Here is a 12,427-nt window from a genome sequence, read left to right on the forward strand (position 1 = left end):
GGGATATCATACAGGAAGATCTGGATGACCTTGTAAACTGGAGTAATAGTAATAGGATGCAGAGTAACAGCCGTGTTAGTCTGTATTCGCAAAAAGAAAAGGAGTACTTGTGGCACCTTAGAGACTAACCAATTTATTTGAGCATGAGCTTTCGTGAGCTACAGCTCACTTCATTGGATGCATACCGTGGAAACCAGCAGGACAGTGGGGTGGGAGGAGGCATTGTTTCATGGTCTCTGTGTGTATATAATGTCTTCTGCAGTTTCCATGGTATGCATCCGATGAAGTGAGCTGTAGCTCACGAAAGCTTATGCTCAAATAAATTGGTTAGTCTCTAAGGTGCCACAAGTACTCCTTTTCTTTTTAGTAATAGGATGAAATTTAACAGTGAAAAGTGCAAGGTTATGCATTTAGGGATTAATAACAAGAATTTCTGTTATAAACTGGGGACACATTACTTGGAAGTAACAGAAGAGGAGAAGGACCTTGGAGTATTGGTTGATCACAGGATGACTATGAGCTGCCAATGTGACATGGCTGTGAAAAAAGCTAGTGCGGTCTTGGGATGCGTCAGGCGAGGTATTTCCAGTGGAGATAAGGAGGTGTTAGTACCGTTATACAAGGCACTGGTGAGACCTCACCTGGAATACTGGGTGCAGTTCTGGTCTCCCATGGTTAAGAAGGATGAATTCAAACTGGAACAGGTACAGAGAAGGGCTACTAGGATGAAACGAGGAATGGAAAATCTGTCTTATGAAAGGAGACTTAAGGAACTTGTTTTGTTTAGCCTAACCAAAAGAAGGCTGAGAGGAGATATGATTGCTATGTATAAATATATACATTGGACCATTGGAACGAACTTCCAGCGGTAGAGGTGGAGTCTCCATCTCGCGATTTGTACCTCCAGCCTGGGGTCCATTCTGGAAAATATGCTCCCAGCAAAGACAAGTCATGGGGCTGCATAGAGGGGTAGCTGGGTGAGATTCTCTGGCCTGTGATATACAGGAGGTCAGGCTTGTTACTGTAATGGTCCCTTCTTGCCTTAAGATCTACAAATGCACCAGTCAAGGTTTCAGAGCTAGGAAGGTCACGTCAATTATGCATCCACTGCCTGGGCCATAAAGTGCACTGGTGAGTGAATTAAGATTTCAGCTGGTACATCCAGACAGCTGAGGCCTCTCATGCCAGCCCTTTGAGTGCCCAGGTGTGTACTAATTTGAGGAGGCTCCAGGCCATTTCCCAGTCGATGTTCATGCCATTGACAAGACACATGGACAGGCTCAGGGAATGCTGGGCTGTGAGTCCTTCCAACTCTTGGGAACGGGTTCCCAGGGGAGCCCAGGCTGGTGGTGAGTGAAAGGGGCTCTGACTGAGAGGTGTCCCATGTGGGATGAGTTGGGAGAGGTCTTTACTCAGTCCCCATGACACAACCACATAAACGGCTGAAGGAATTAGAAATGGGCCATAGAGACATCTGCCTACAGGGACAGAGGTCACTGCTGTGTGATGGTGGCAGAGTCGCCCCAAGGGAGAAGTCAGATGGGGGCCATCACTTCTGTTCCAGTGTCTGACAATATGGGGCAGCTCAGGGTGTTGCTGATGGGCTGGCCGTGCCTTTCCCCCCTTTTCGTAGGGCTTGAGGGTGGGCTGGTCAAGTGTTGCCCAAATGTGGTGATGAGCTACAGATCTTTCCCCTTCTAGGAGCATGGGTTGAAATGGAGTCCAAGCGGGTAGTGGCTTAAAAGTTGTTCCCATCATATGGCCCCGTTATTAGGTGTATTACAGTTGTGTGTAGAGGTCTCCACTGAGTTTGGGACCCCAAAACGCTAGGAGCTGCACACAGATAGAGTAAGAGATAGTCTCTGCCCAGGAGAGCTAAATGTCCAAACAGAGAAAGGATGTGAAGGGAAACTGAGGCACAGAAAGGGGCGTGAATTGCCTGATGAAGGGTTCATGTTTAGCTATTCCACCTGGAAGCAGGTAGGGCACACCCTGACTGTTTTGTAGAAGCAATGCACACATTGCTCTATCCAAGGACAAGGGCTAGACATGAACCATGAGAACTTGATTGTTGGGACAGCGACTGTGGGAAGCTTTCTTAGCCTGGGCTCAAGGCCTGAGAACCAGGATTGTAGTAGATAAAAGATGGTAAATAAGTATATTAATCAACGTCATACATTCCTTTGTGTATCTTTTTACGGTAGCAGTGTGTAATGCTTAGGGGGGAGAAATATAATAAAAGGAGAAGGTGGAAGGCGGGGGGCAGAACAGCCCATCTCAGCTGACCAGCCTGCTTGCTTGCATAAAGCTGTGTTCTGTCTCATCATTGAACTGCCACAACTGGCGCCCAACGTGGGGCCCTCAGCACTCACCTCGCCCGGCAAGGGTTTCAGACGCGTCACTCATCCGCTTCGCGGATCCCGGTGAGTATTTTTCATTGTGGTAAGTATGGGAAGCTCCCTCTCTGCTTTGCAAGTGCAACACCGCAATGAGCTGCAGTATTTGCTGCGTAAGGCTCAGCATGACTGCCCCGCTCGAGCACTTACTCTCCTGCTACAGGAGGTGCGTGCCCAGTGCCCGTGGTACCCTGAAGCCGGAAGCCTTAAGCTAGCGGACTGGGAGCGATTGGGCCAGACATTGCACAAAGAGCCTCGGGCGCCCATGCAGGCTTTACATGCCTGGCACCTCTGTTGCGACGCGATACTGCGTGTCACTTCGGATAGGCCCTCTCTCACGAGGCTGGTGATCTTGCCACGCCCGTCAGCTCCTGTAGCCATCCCCATTGCAGCTCTCCCCCCTTCTACCGATGCAACCCAGCGTGCCGCTTCGGAAAGACCCTCTCCCGTACCCACAGCCCCCCCTCTCCCTGCTTTGCCGCCAGTGTCTTCATTACCACCGCCTCCCTTGCCTTCCCCACCGGAGCCGGTGTGTGATCACCCTCCGTCCGTGGGGCCCCATGCTCCGGGGCCCCCCGGAGGGTCATCTGTATCTGCTCAGAAGCTTTCGCCGGTGCAACAAATGGTTCACGCAGTGAAAGCTCGATCAGATCTTACAGCGGAGGAGCTGGCTGATCTGGTCTCAGTTTGCCCGGTGACCTGGCAGAATGACGACCAGGGCAACCCCGTGGGCACCTGGACCACTTTGCCATACTCGGTGGTTAGAGAGGTAAAGAAAGCAATTCGTGAGTTTGGCCTGACTAGCACCTTTGTGCGTGGTCTCATTGAAGGGATAGGTACTGGGTACTCCCTAATCCCTGAGGATTGGAAAACGCTGCTGTGCATGATGTTATCACCCAGTCAGTATGTTATTTGGATTAGTGAGTATCGGCAGATGGCAGAACGCCAAGCTCAGGTACATAGAGAGCACGGTATCATTTATGAGCATTTGGCAGGGGAGGGCCCGTTTGCTACTATTGAGATGCAGTCTCAACTCCCTCAGGCCGTCTTCCCCATTATTTCCACCTGTGCCCAGCATGCTTTCAAGAAGGTCCCGGATTCAGGCAAGCCTACCAAAAGCTTTGTCAGTATCCGTCAGGGTGCCTCAGAGTCCTTTTTGGATTTTACCAACAGATTGCATGAGGCTATCCTCCGACAGGTGGATAACACTGAGGCAGCTCACGAGCTCCTGTTAAAATTGGCAGTTGAAAATGCAAACGAGGATTGCCGCCGTGCTCTCCAGGCAGCGCAAGCCTCTGGTATTTTAGAGCTCTCAGACATGCTGCGGGCATGCCAGAACATCGGCACACAAGCCCATAAGGCTGGAGTTCTGGCTGCCGCCCTGAGAAAAACCGGGAAGGAGGGGAAGCGTTGTTACCGCTGTGGTAAGGAGGGTCATTTTCAGCGGGAGTGCCGCTCATCTAAGGCACCAGCCCGACCCTCAAAGAAGTGCCCCAAGTGTGGGAAAGGTTATCACTGGGCTAATCAGTGTCGTAGCGGGTCGGGAAACCGCACGACGGGTCCCCCCTGAACCCAGGGCCAAACGGGGGTGTTTCCCACTCAGACAACCGCTCCTCTGCCTTAAAATCCATAGACTCTATGAGGGCAGCGACTGCTGGAAGTGCAGGGCTTGATTTGATCATGCAGGAGGACACTGACTTTCGGCTGCCAGGGGAGGTCTGTGCCATACCTACACAGGTGACGGGACCTCTCCCTGCTGGCTTTGTAGGTCTTGTTCTCCCTCGCTCACATGCTGGGAAACAGGGCTTTTTTGTCATTCCAGGGGTCATTGATGCTGATTACACTGGCATTATTAAGATTCAGGTGTGGACTCATCTTCCACAGTCGCTCCCGCGTGGATGGTCAATTGCACAATTGATTTTAATCCCCTATCAGGTGCCAGCTGCCAAGGATCAAACTCGGGGCGGCGGAGGCGGCTTTGGATTGACGTTGTCTCACTCGCCGTCTCACAGCGCGTCTTCTCCACTTGTTGCTCTGACAATGTCAGTCTGCCCCTCGAAACCTCAGTTAACACTTCTCTTAAATGATGTTCCTTTTACAGGGCTGGTGGACACTGGAGCTGACGTTACGGTGATTCGTGATCTGGAGTGGCTGGTTAGTTGGCCTACGGTTCCTTCTAAAGAATTGTGGGGGATCGGGGGTAGTAAACCCGGGCGCCAAAGTTTGTCTTGGGTCACGGTCTCTAAACCGGGAGGCCGCACCCTTGCTACTATCCGCCCTTTTGTACTCCCTGTCCACCTCAATATTTGGGGCCGTGATTTACTTACAAAGTTAGACACCACCCTTGATATTAACATCTGATGGCCCAAAACCCTCCCTCACCCACTGTGCCCTCCGCATTACCCTTGGTATGGCAATCCTTAGAGCCCGTATGGATTGACCAGTGGCCCCTCCCTCTAGAAAAGCTAAAAGCGCTTCATTCGCTTGTGCAGCAGCATTTGCAAGCACAGCGATTGGAGAGCTCCACTAGTCCCTGGAACACCCCGGTGTTCGTTATTAAGAAAAAATCGGGTGCTTGGTGGCTGTTACATGATTTAAGGGAAATAAATAAACGCATCCAACCTATGGTCCCCTTGCAATTTGGCTTACCAAATCCAAATTTAATTCCTCAAACCGATCAACTTTGTGTGTTAGATTTAAAAGATTGTTTTTTCACCATCCCCCTTTGCCCACAAGATCGCAAAAAATTTGCATTTACGGTGCCACAATATAATAATCAGCAACCCTCTCAAAGGTATCAGTGGAAGGTCTTGCCCCAGGGAATGCAAAATAGTCCAACCTTATGTCGGCTTTTTGTGGATCGGGCCCTTGCCCCTTTCCGTGCCCGGTACCCTTCGTTAAAGGTCTACCATTACATGGATGACATTTTGCTTAGTGGTCCCCGGGTCATGGCACAACAGCTTGAATCTTTGTCTCAGATTCTCGGCCAAAATGGCCTGTTAGTGGCACCAGAAAAAATCCAACGCTCTTATCCCTACCACTACCTCGGATATAAGGTTTTACAAACCTATGCTGCTCCGGTTCGTCCGGAATTAATTCTACCTCAACCCCTAACCTTGTTAAATTACAACAGATTTTCAGTCATTTAAATTGGATTCGGCCCTACTTTCGTCTCCCCACGTCAATGCTGCAGCCGTTGTCTGAGCTCCTGCTTGGAGGCCGGGCACCGGGTGCAGTTATTGCCATCACTGAGGAGCATATTGCCTGCATTCGACAAATCAATGCAGCATTGAGTCAGCAGTTTGTGGACAGACTCCCAGAGGTCCGTCCCTTATGGTTGGTTCTTCTTGCCACCCCTCATACGCCAACTGCGGCTCTGTTTGTACCCCATACAGACACAGCCGTTTCTATTATAGAGTGGCTATACCTTTCATCCACCCCTCCTCGAAATATTTATCCGTATTTAGATGCCCTATCTGATCTTGTTCGTAAATCCCGCCACCGTGCAGTGCAACTCACTGGCACTGATTTAGTTGCCATTGTGCTCCCCTTGTCCCGTACTGAATTTGACTCTTTGTGCCACACCTCCTTGGCCTGGCAGGTTGCTCTCTGTGATTATGTGGGAGAGATTTCTTACAATCCTCCAAAAGATCCTCCGTTGGTCATTACCCAAAAGGTGCCCCTAATTGTTCATCGTCTTAGCCGCTCTCAACTCCTTGTTTCCGCTGTCGCTCTTTTTACTGATGGCTCTCCCCACCGAGGTGTAGTCACTTATCAGTTGGGTGACCCCCCTCGTTGGCATTCTTGTTTTACACTGCCTCAGCGTTCTGCACAGCGTTCAGAATTGGCTGCTGTTATTTTGGCCTTTCAACTTTTTGCTGATTGTCCCTTTAATTTAATTGTGGATACCCATTATGTTTATCAGGTAATTGATCATTTACCCCTTGCCCTCATTACCCCTCAGGTTGATGCGGACCTCCTTTGCCTGTTTTTGTCTTTGCAGCATCTTATTGCCACTCGTCATTTCCCTTACTTTGTTGCTCATATTCGCAGTCATACCCCTCTGCCTGGGCCACTCACTGAGGGCAATGCACGCGCCGATCGCGCGTTGCGTGGTCAGGTAAATTCCCTTTTTTCTGACCCCATTGAAAGCCATGCCTTTTTTCATCAGTCTGCCTCTGTTTTGGCCCGGCAGTTTCACATTCCTGCTGATCATGCACGTTCCATTGTTCGTTCCTGCCCCCACTGTGCTGCTGCTGCTCCTACTTTTTCTTATGCCGTTAACCCCAAAGGTACCGCAGCAAATCAGCTGTGGCAAATGGATGTTACTCATGTGCCACAATTCCGCCCCTATTCGTTTTTACATGTTTCCGTTGATACTTATTCGGGCTTCCTTTGGGCAACCCCACAACGTGGGGAAGCCACTAACAAAGTTATTCACCATTTGCTGGCCTGCTTTTCTGTTATGGGTCGCCCCTGCCAAATTAAAACAGATAATGCCCCAGCCTACTGCTCTGCAGCCCTCTCCACCTTTTGTGCCCACTGGGACATCCGTCTCACACACGGAATCCCTTATAATTCCATGGGCCAAGCCATTGTTGAACGTGCCAATCGCACACTCAAAACCTTGCTAGATAAACAATTAAAACAAGGGGAGCTGCGTCTCCGAACCTTAGGAGACATTCAACAACAAATGCATATCCTCTTGTTTACTTTAAATAATTTAACACTGAATGCAGATCAGCAGACCCCTGCGGATCGGCATTTTCACAAATCTGAGGTACTGGAAAGACCGCATGTCTTTTACCGTCAGCTGCCCGATCCACAGTGGCTGGGCCCAGTACCTCTAATCACTTGGGGTCGGGGATATGCTGCTGTGTCTCTCCCTGCAGGACCGTTGTGGGTTCCAGCTCGGTGTGTGCGACCGGCACTTAAACAACATGGCATGGCACCAGGGGCTGTCGAATCCCATACCAGAGTTTCAGCTGACTTTGGAGGAGACCGCGTTGCCCCCCGAGTCGACAATGACGGGATGGAAACGGAGGAGGCATAGTGTCCCAAACCGGCCCGTGACATGGAGAGCAGTAAAAGCATTGGTCGCCGCGGCCCAACGAAGACTGGCAGCAGATCAACAGCCAGAGACTCCTGAGACTTTGTTTGTGGCGATTCTCGCCTAAATCACTGCTAATTCTGTGATGATTGTGTGCCTTTTGTGCCTGCTATTTCCTGTAGGGTTGGCTTGGAAGCGCTTCCCCCGTTACGAGCCCGAATGACATATAACATATGGGAAAGATTGGCTTCCATAGCAAATGTTACCCACTTTTGTCTATCTAATTCTGTATCAGCCGGAGATTTGTTAGGTACATGCCTTATTCCAGTATGTCATCACCCTGAGGAGATGGAGAATAAGACACTGTTCTCTGCTTATGCGAATCTTTCTTCCCAGTACTCTAGCATGGCTAATTGGGGCCCGGCCAACTATACTCTGCCTCGCACGGCTATATCCCTCCACATACCGTACCCGGCCGGGGCTCACAATGTCACCTGTGCACGTGTAGTTAACTGCACTAGTACAAAGGTGCCCTTGGGCTGTCGAAAAATTTCTCAACCACTTTTAAATTGTTCCCATGCTGTTAATGTTTCATACAATTATGGCCATATCATCCTACCATCAGGATGGTTTTTTACTTGCGGTTCACACACCTTTAATTATATTCCTGCAAATTTAAGTGATGGCACCCTTTGCTGTCTTAGTAGAATGACACTTATATTGCCTTTTGCTGGTCAAAAACGTAGTAGAAGAAGTGTACCCCTTTCAGATGATTGTATTGCAGATGTTAAGCTTTTTAGTCGTGCTGAGTATACTGCCTTAGCGGCCTCTATTGTTGGGGTCCCCGCGCTTGCCATGTATTCAGCCAGAACTTTAAATAACCTGGCATGCTTTGCAGCAAAGGCAATTAATACAACATCCCAGGCTATTGCCTTACTTAACACAGAACAACACGAATTAAGGGATGCAATTTTGGATAACAGAGCAGCCATTGATTTTCTGCTCCTGAAACACCATCTAGGCTGCTCCACGTTTCAGCACATGTGTTGCTTTAATTTAACTGATAATAGTCGCTCCATAGAAACTAGACTGGCTGAATTGGCCAGTCTTACAACACACATACGCCAAGATCTGGGGTTTGAGGGTTTTTGGAATTGGCTTACAGGTTGGCTGCCCTCTCTAGAATGGCTGCAACAGCTTTTTGGTTATGCTGTGTTTGTAATCATTGGGCTTATTTTTTGCTGCTGCTGTGTACAATGTATTCCTTCCTTGTTAAGACTTTGTGAAATTTCGCCCTGGAAAGCTCCCCAAGTTATGTCCTTGTCTGTCTGGGAGTTAAATAGCATGACAAAACAAATTGACGGCTACCATAAGATGGCCGAATATCATTAAATAAAAAACGGGGGGATGAAGGGTTCATGTTTAGCTATTCCACCTGGAAGCAGGCAGGGCACACCCTGACTGTTTTGTAGAAGCAATGCACACATTGCTCTATCCAAGGACAAGGGCTAGATATGAACCATGAGAACTTGATTGTTGGGACAACGAGTGTGGGAAGCTTTCTTAGCCTGGGCTCAAGGCCTGAGAACCAGGATTGTAGTAGATAAAGGATGGTAAATAAGTATATTAATCAACGTCATACATTCCTTTGTGTATCTTTTTGTGGTAGCAGTGTGTAATGCTTAGGGGGGAGAAATATAATAAAAGGAGAAGGTGGAAGGCGGGGGGCAGAACAGCCCATCTCAGCTGACCAGCCTGCTTGCTTGCATAAAGCTGTGTTCTGTCTCATCATTGAACTGCCACAGCCTGAGGTCCTGCAAAGTCAATGACAGAGCTGGAAATAGACCCATGGGGGTCCTGAGTCCCATCCTAGTGCTCTGTTCATTGGACCTCACTGCCTGTGGGATGATATGAGTTGAGGGAGGTCTCAGAACAGCTCTGTGGGTAAATTCCCCAGGTCCCCAGAATAGGGATGGGGGGGAATTGGTGCCTCTGCTGCCCGAGAACTGGTCCCAGCACGGCTCAAGCTGGCATTGGCTGGGAAGATGCCGCTGTTGGATGGGTGCGCATGGCCCCATTGAGCTATGCATTGGCAGGTCTCAGCCCAGCTCTGTTGCTGGCCTGGGGAGGGGAATCGCATGGTGGCTGGGGTGTGTAAAGGAGCCAAAGGGTGTGAAATTTAATGGAAGTTGGGGCTGAAATCCCTGAGGCTGCTGTGAGAATTGCAGCTTGTGACGGGGGGTCTCCCCCTGCAGCCTGCCCAGTCTCCCCTGGCAAGGAGCCCTCTGTCTCTGGCCCTGGACAGGGATCTCCTGCCCAGAGCCCAGATCGGAGCTCTCCGCTGTGCCCACTCAGCTCCCTGGGTTAACGAAGAGGCCTCTCTAACCGGCACGTTTGTCTCATCCCCAGCTCCTCACTGCCTAGTGGAGGACCAAGGCATCTCTGTTGAAGGAGGAGAGGAGGAATCTGACGGTCTCTGGACACCTGTTGCCTTCATTGCTCTCTTCCTGCTCAGCCTGTTGTACAGTGCCGGCGTCACGCTGCTTAAGGTAAGAGCAACAGCTACCTTCATGGTCCCGCGTCACCGCTGAGAGCAACAACCCGTGCTCAAGAATCGATCCCACGCCATCAGCATGCAGCCAGCCGCCAGCCGCAGGAACTACTTAGTCACTCCACATTCAGTGATGAAATTCAATAAGGACAATGCCAGGTACTCCACTTAGGAAGGAACAATCAGTTGCACACACACAAATGGGAAATGACGGCCTAGGGAGGAGTACTGCCGAAAGGGATCTGGGGGTCCTAGGGGATCACAAGCTAAATATGAGTCAACAATGTAATACTACCGGGAAAAAAATGAATTCTGGGATGTATTAGCAGGAATGTTGTAAGGAAGATACGAGAAGTAATTCGTCTGCTCTACTCCGTACTGATACGGCCTCATCTGGAGTCTTATATCCAGTTCTGGGGACCATATTTCAGGAAAGATGTGAAAAATTTGCAGAAAGACCATAGGAGAGCAATGAAAATCATTCAAGGGCTAGAAAACATGAGCTGTGAGGGAAGATTGAAAGAACTGGAGAAGAGAAGACTGGGGTGTCCTGGGCGGGGGAATGAGATTATAACATTTTCCAAATCTATAAAAGGTTGTTCTAAAAAGGAGGGTGAAAAATTGTACTTGTTAACCTCGGAGGCCAGGACAAGAAGCAATGGGCGATAATTGCAGCAAGGGCGGTTTAGGTTGGATATTGGAAAAACCTTCCTAACTGTCAGGCTGGGTAAATACTGGAACGAATTGGCCAGGGAGGTTGTGGATCCTCCATTGTTGGAGGTTTTTAGGAGCAGGTTAGAGAAATACCTGCCAGGGATGGACTAGTTATGACTTAGTCCTGCCTCAGGGCAGGAGAGGGGACTAGGTGAGCTGTGGAGGTCTCTCCCTGTCCCACAGCTCTATGATGTTACGGTTGTCAGAGGCTAACACCAAAGTCAGGAGTCAGAGCTCAGGTTTAGGAACAGGTTACGTGGAGGGACGAAAGCCTGGGTGCAGGACAGCAGCCGGGCTGAACCCAGACGGGAAGAAGGCAGGAGCTGGGCTGGAACAAGCAGTCACAGCTGCTATCGCAGCCCTGGGGAAATTCTTTGGGCAGCTGCTTAACTTCTGCTGGGCTCATGAACCGGGCTGCTGACTCTGCCAAGCAATCAGGGTGGAGCCAATCAAGCAGCCGGCTCCAGGCCAGGTGCGCACATCAGGTTGCCTGGGACTGGCTCTGCTGCCAGCCCTGATTCCTGACATTGACCAGCGATCATTGAGAGAGAATCAGGAACGATTACTTATTAATAATCCACCACCCGTCATCACTAATGAATGTGCTGCCATCAAGGTTAATGCGGCAGTGATCAATACATGAGAATCAACAGTCTATTATCAATTCCAATTATTTATCACTGAGAAATCAATAATCACGGATTGGCTATCCCTGGTCAGTACGGAGTGATCTGTACTTAATGCTGAATAGCCATTAATCTGCAATTAATTATCAATAATCAACACTTACAGATCAGTAATTAATGTTAAAGAATCGAGGATCAAGCATCAATACGCTGCTAATAATTATCAATTGATAAGAATCACTTATCAATAATGAGGAATTAATGATCAATGACCAAAAATGAATGATCCCTAATTAAGAAGCAAGAGGAAATGTTCCAAGAGCAAGGCTCAATGAGCGTCAATCAATAAGCACTCAGCCGTGATCTCTAAGGATCAGTGGTCGGGCCCAGAAGCACAAAGGGCCAGAGGTGCCCGTGAAGCCGGTTCTGTGCCGGGCCGCGTTGCAATGGGGCTGGTCCCAGAAGCAGGGAGAATCAGCGGAGGCAGCTGCGGCTCCCCAGGGACTTGGTGTGCGGCACCCGCTGGGCAGTGGCCGTTCCCTGAGGCGGTTTGACAAGGCTGGTGTCTCTGTCTGGAAGATGAGCTCCAGCTCAACCCAGAGATCCTGGCAGGACGCAGGCGTGGCTGGGCGAGGCTAGATGGTCCCAAGGGTCCCTTCTGGCCTTGCTCTCCCAGCCGAGGATGCTGCCCGTGAGCGGCACCGGCTGAACCCCTCTGCTCTCTGTGTCCCACAGGTGCGGTGAGTGCCCGGCTCCGGGCTCCTAGGAGGGGACAGCACTGCTTCGTCCTCTTCGTTCCCTCCCTCCATCTTCAGCCCTCCCGGGCTCCGGCCCCCTCTCCGGACACCGGGAGGGACCATGTTCCACGGCAGCGTAAAGGGCGCGACAACGGCCGCTGAAGGGTCTGAGCTCCGCAGAACCCAGAGCAGGGAGGGCAGAGTCCTTCCCCGGACGTCCCCGTGGGGCAGCCCACGCTGGAGCTTGAGCTCAGCCCCGTGCCCCTCAATCCTCCACCCCCATCCCACGGCAGGGACTGGATTTCCTTGTGTGTCTGTGTGTGCAGGGCTGTAGTGTCCTGAGGTCTGGTCAA

The 12,427-nt window shown here is 50.3% G+C and overlaps 1 pseudogene; it reads left to right on the forward strand.

Moving 5' to 3' along the window:
• The window catches only part of LOC144273255 (Ig heavy chain C region, membrane-bound form-like), a 33,044-nt pseudogene extending 20,963 nt beyond the window's left edge, over nucleotides 1-12,081 (forward strand).
• The last annotated feature ends 346 nt before the right edge of the window (nucleotides 12,082-12,427 follow it).

This window comes from Eretmochelys imbricata, chromosome 13 (assembly GCF_965152235.1).
Source record: "Eretmochelys imbricata isolate rEreImb1 chromosome 13, rEreImb1.hap1, whole genome shotgun sequence".
NCBI classification, from domain to species: domain Eukaryota; kingdom Metazoa; phylum Chordata; order Testudines; family Cheloniidae; genus Eretmochelys; species Eretmochelys imbricata.